Raw genomic sequence first — 6,000 nt, forward strand, 5'->3', positions numbered from 1 at the left:
ACCATTGTAAAGTAATACAACTTTGTTTTAAACCCTTTTTTGTATCAAAGATTTGTACCTAGGTATTTCGTACCAAAGCTGACACCATAACAGGCAACATCCTCACTGAGAGTCATAGAGATGTACAGCATGGAAATAGACTCTTCTGTTCAACCTGTCCATGCCGACCAGATATCCCAACCCAATCTAGTCCCACCTGCCAGCACCTGGCCCATATCCCTCCAAACCCTTCCTATTCATATGCCCATCCCAGTGCTTCTTAAATGTTGCAATTGTACCAGCCTCCACCTCATCCTCTGGCAGCTCATTCCATACATGTACCAACCTCTGCGTGAAAAAGTTGCCCGTTAGGTCTCTTTTATGTCTTTCCCCTCTCACCCTAAACTATGCCTCTAGTTCTGGACTCCCCGAACCCAGGGAAAAGTCTTTGTCTATTTATCCTATCCATGCCCCTCATAATTTTGTAAACTTCTATAAGGTCACCCCTCAGCCTCAGCCTGTTCAGCCTCTCCCTATCAAATCCTCCAACCCTGGCAACATCCTTGTAAATCTTTTCTGAATCCTTTCAAGTTTCACAACATCTTTCTGATAGGAAGGAGACCAGAATTGCACACAATATTCTAACAGTGGCCTAACCAATGTCCTGTACAGTCGCAACATGACCTCCCAACTCCTGTACTCAATACTCTGACCAATAAAGGAAAGCATACCAAACGCATTCTTCACTATCCTATCGACCTGTGACTCCACTTTCAAGGAGCTATGAACCTGTACTCCAAGGCCTCTTTGTTCAGCAACATTCCCTCGGACCTTATCATTAAGTGTATAATTCCTGCTAAGATTTGCTTTCCCAAAATGCAGCACCTTGCATTTATCTGAATTAAACTCCATCTGCCACTTCTCAGCCCATTGGCCCATCTGATCATGATCCTGTTGTAATCTGAGGTAACCCTCTTTGCTGTCCACTACACTTCCAATTTTGGTATCATCTGCAAACTTACTAACTGTACCTCTTATGCTCGCATCCAAATCATTTATATAAATGACAAAAAAGTAGAGGACCCAGCACCGATCCTTGCGGCACTCCACTGGAAATGTCTTGCCATTCTTTCACTGTGGCCTAATTAAATGCGTGGAATTCCCTCCCTAATGGTTTTATGGTTCTGCCTACACCAAATGGGCTGCAGCAATTCAAGTACAGTTCAGGCTACCTTCTCAAGGGCAATTAGGAATGTGCAAAAATTGTTGGCCTAACCTTTGATGTTCACATAGAATCATAGAGTTGTCCAGCACAGAAACAGACCCTTCAATCTAACTTGAAGATGCCAAGTAGATATCCTAAATTAATCTAGTCCCATTTGCCAGCAATTGGCCCATGTCCCTCTAAGCCCTTTCAGATGTCTTTTAAATGTTGTAATTGTACTAACCTCCACCACTTCATCTGGCAGCTCATTTCCATACATGCACCACCCTCTGCATGAAAATGTTACGCCTTTGGTCCCTTTTATCCCCTCTCACCTTAAACCTTTGCCTGCTGGTTTTAGACTCCCCTTACCTAGGAAAAAGACCTTGGCTTTATCCATGCCCCTCATAATTTTATGAACCTCTGTAAGATCATCTCTCTGCCTCCAATGCTCCAGAGAAAATAGCCCCAGCCTATTCAGCTTCTTCTTATTACTCAAACCTTCCAACCCCTTGTAAATCTTTTCTGCACCCTTTCAAGTTTAACAACATCTTTCCTCAAGAGGGGAGACCAGAATTGAATGCAGTATTTCAAAAGTGGCCTAACGTGTGCATTTGCACACGACATCCCAACTCCCATACTCAATGCACCGACCAATAAAGGCAAGTGTACCAAATGTCTTCTTCACTACCCTGATGACCTGTAACTTCAGCTTCAAGCAGCTATGAACCTCAATTCCAATGTCTCTTTATTCAGCAACACTCCCCAGGGCCCTACCATTAAGTATATAAATCCTGCCCTGATTTGCCTTGTCAAAATGCAACACCTCACAATTACCTAAATTAACATCCATCTGCCACTCCTCAGCCCTTCAGCACACCTGACCAAGATCCCATTGTACTCTGAAATAACCTTTTTACTATCTATCCACTACATCACCAATTTTGGTGTCATCTGCAAACTTTGTAACCATTCCACCTATATTCACGAGCAAATTATTTATATAAATGATGAAAAGCAGTGGACCTAGCATCAATCCTTCTGACACACCGCTGGTCACAGGCCTCCAGTCCAAAATTCACATGATCTTGGTTTCATGTCACACTACGTGTGACCCCACCATACTTGTGTACAGTATCTGTAAAATCTTCCTTTCTGTCCTGTTTTGACACATCACCTCGACATATCAACTCTTTTTTTTTAAAGATATTTTTATTAGAAATTTAATATTTTGACAGATTTACAAAAATAAACAGAACTTTCAAGCACAAACATTAATATAAAAATAGATCTTAAATATATAATCATCAAAATTCAAAGGAATGATACTAAAGAAGAAAGAAAAACAATGAAACTCAGTTAACTACTAATCTAATCCACAATTATCCAGAGTGTATAGTTGAGTCACTTACATCCTTCAAACAAGAGAAAATGTTCTCTAATACACTCATAACAGTATAATAAAAAGGAAATTATTTCCAAACAATAAGAACAAAAAAAATAAAACATGTTTGAATGGAGATCCTCCCCCTTGTTCTCAGGGGGCCTTACTTCCTTTCTAAAGGTCCACCATATCCTCTCCCAAACAGTGTCCCACCCTTGACCCGGGCGCTCCTTAATAGGATTTAGATATAATACCGAGCTAGAGTTAACAGTGAGTGCCCCACCCCCACCCCTCCCCACCCATACCTGAGTATATCTGATAGCATCAATGCCACGTACAAACACACATAACTATAAAATTACAACTCCAACAAATTACAGTTAAGTATAATAACATAAAATAGCAAGGGAAGACAACCCTGCTCCCAGAAGCAAAAGTAAAGTAGAGTAAAGTATCCATTTCTCCCCACGGAGTGTGGAAGAGGCAAGCCAACATAAATTGTCTCTTACGATTTATTTAAACGAGTCTAAAAGTTCCTTAGCCTCTTCTGGTGATCTAAAATTATACTCGGATCCTTCGTGGTTAAAGCATAACGTCGCTGGGTAGCGTAAGGTGTATTGAATATTTAAGTTCCTTAGACATTTCTTCACCTCATCAAACGCCTTCCTCCTTCGTGCCAAAGCCGGGGAGAAGTCCTGAAATAACATAATCTTGGATCCTTCATGAATCATAGCTTTAGGATCCTTTCCAAGCTTTCTGGAGGCGTCCAGGAGTATCTGCCTCTCCCTATAACTCTGCAGCCGGAACAGGACCGGGCGTGGGCGCTGGTTTGGGCCAGATCCGCGTGCTGCGACCCGGTAGGCCCACTCCACCCTTATCCGGTCAGTTTCAGCCCCCAGGTTTAAAAGCTGGGGCAGCCATCGCTCCAGAAATACTACTAACTGTCCCTTCTCTTCTTGTTCAGGGAGGCCCAGAAGACGGATATTCTTTCTCCGATTTCTATTATCCAGGTCATCCATGTAGATTTCAAAGGCCCTGACTCTCTGCTCCAGAGCTCGCACCTGTTCTGCAGCTGTTTGTGCTGCAGCCTCGGAGGTCGTGGCCTTTAGCTCCGCCCCCTCCACTCGGCCCTGTAATTCCTCGAGAGCCTGGCTGTACTTTTGCAGCTTTTCTTCGAATGAGTTCCATCTCTGTCTGGATTCTACAATGAAATTGACGAGTGTCGATTCCAATCTGGCAATCATCTCTTCAAGGCCTGTTTTTACATCAGCTGCAGCCGGAGGAGGGTGGGGGAGGGGTCTTTGTTTTCTGAGAGCTGCGGGATCCCTTTGGTTTACTCATTATCCACTTAATATTAAACTGCTTAAATATAATAGTAAACAGCTAATTAAGGTTAGAAAATTTTTTTGGGTGGTTTGGTAAGTGTGGTGGGGGTGAGTAACTCACTTTACCCAGGTTTTGGGAAGAGCACTGTAAACTCAGACTTGCTGAGTCGCCGCCATCTTGGATCTCCGACATCTCAACTCTTATACCTATCAGGTTATTCCTGTCAAATAAAAACTGAAAGAACTGCGGATGCTGTAAATCGGAGGTAGGGGTTGCTGAGGGGCTCAGTGGGTCTGGTGACATCTGTGAAGAAAAATTCAGAGTTAATGTTTAGGGTCCAGTGACCCTTCCTCTGGTTTTTCTTTACAGATGTACTGGACCTCCTGGGCTTTTCTAGCAGCTTCTGTTTTTGTTCCATGTTATTCCAATCATTTGCTTTATCTCCAGCACCACCTTACTTTTAATTTTTTGTAACTACCTCTCTCTGCCTCATTTAATTGGATTATGGGTCATCCCTTCAGTTGTTATTTAGCTATTGATTTTACTCCCATCATCTAACACCCTTGGTCTCCTGCAAAGACTTATTATTTGACACTCCACTCACACCATTTATATGATCTTTTGATCTCTCTGCCCTTGATCTCTTTGGCCATAAATTCTGTGTTCTGTGTGCTTTCCTCTCACTTCACCTGATGAAGGGGCTACGCTCTGAAAACTTGTGATTTCTGCTGTCGTGGGATTTCTGTCTGTAATATGGACACTTGTCAAATCATCCTGTGAATGATTTATTTTTGAATAAACAATTTGATATAATTTGAAAATGGCAGAGCAAAATTGCACAGTGCCCCATTCAGGCTGTCTTGAGTAATGATTCAGTCAACATGTCAGCAAGGTTAGATTTCATGGAATACAGGGAGAAATAGCTGTTTGGATACAGAACTGGTTCAAAGGTAGAAAACAGATGATGTGGTGGAGAGTTGCATTTTAAATTGGAGGCCTGTGACCAGTGGTGTGTCATAAGGATCGGTGCTGAGTCCACTGCTTTTTGTCATTTATATAACGTGAGATGCTACATTTTGGAAAGGCAAATCAGAGCAGAACTTACCCACTTAATGGTAAGATCCCGGGGAGCATTGCTGAACAAAGGGACCTTGGAGTGTAGGTTCATAGTTCCTTGAAAGTGGAGTCGCAGGTAGATAGGATGGTGAAGAAGATGTTTGGTATGCTTTCCTTTATTGGTCAGAGCATTGAGTATAGGAGTTGGGAAGTCATGGTGCAACTGCATAGGGCATTGGTTAGGCTACTTTTGGAATATTATGTGCAATTCTGGGTCTCCCTCCTAGTGGAAGGATGTTGTGAAAATTGAAAGTGTTCAGAAAAAAAATACAAGGATGAAGCTGAATAGGCTGGGGTTGTTTTCCCAGGAGCATTGGAGGCTATGGGGGTGACCTGAGAGTTTTATAAAGTCATGAAAGGCATAGATAAGGTAAATAGACAAGATATTTTCTCTTGTGTGGGGGAAGAGGGGAAAAATTAAAAGGGACCTAAGGAGTAACTTTTTCACTCAGAAAGTGGTGAGTGTATAGAATGAGCTGCCAGAGGAAGTGGTGGAGGGTGGTACAATATTTAATAGGCATCTGGCTGGTATTTGAATAGGAAGGTGTTTCGAGGTTTATGGGCCAAGTGCTGGCAAATCGGACTAAATTCGGTTTGGATATCTAATTGGCATGGATGAGTTGGACCGAAGGGTCTCTTTCCGTGCTGTGCATCTCTGTGACTCTAAAATGTCCAAAAGGAAATAATGAAACCATGGAAAGAATGTAGGGAAAAATCGCAAACCTGATCTCGAGCCTCAAAGGAAGAGAATATCAAAAATGTTTGGGAAAAATAGGAGAATGTTATTTAATGAGCTGCAGAGGCAGGAGCACTCGAACAGGACAGCGATTATCAAAATAACTGGGTGCAAGGAAAGCTGTGGTGATTGGGTGAGGTCAGAACGTGCTTTGAAATGATTGGGTGCAGCAGAAAGGGGCGGGACCAAGCGATGCAGTTTGAAGAAAACGGCCCAACGGAAAGAGCTCGAGCCCCCGGTGATCTGAGCAGCAAC

This window comes from Hemiscyllium ocellatum, chromosome 8, assembly GCF_020745735.1.
Source record: "Hemiscyllium ocellatum isolate sHemOce1 chromosome 8, sHemOce1.pat.X.cur, whole genome shotgun sequence".
Classification (NCBI taxonomy): Eukaryota; Metazoa; Chordata; class Chondrichthyes; order Orectolobiformes; family Hemiscylliidae; genus Hemiscyllium; species Hemiscyllium ocellatum.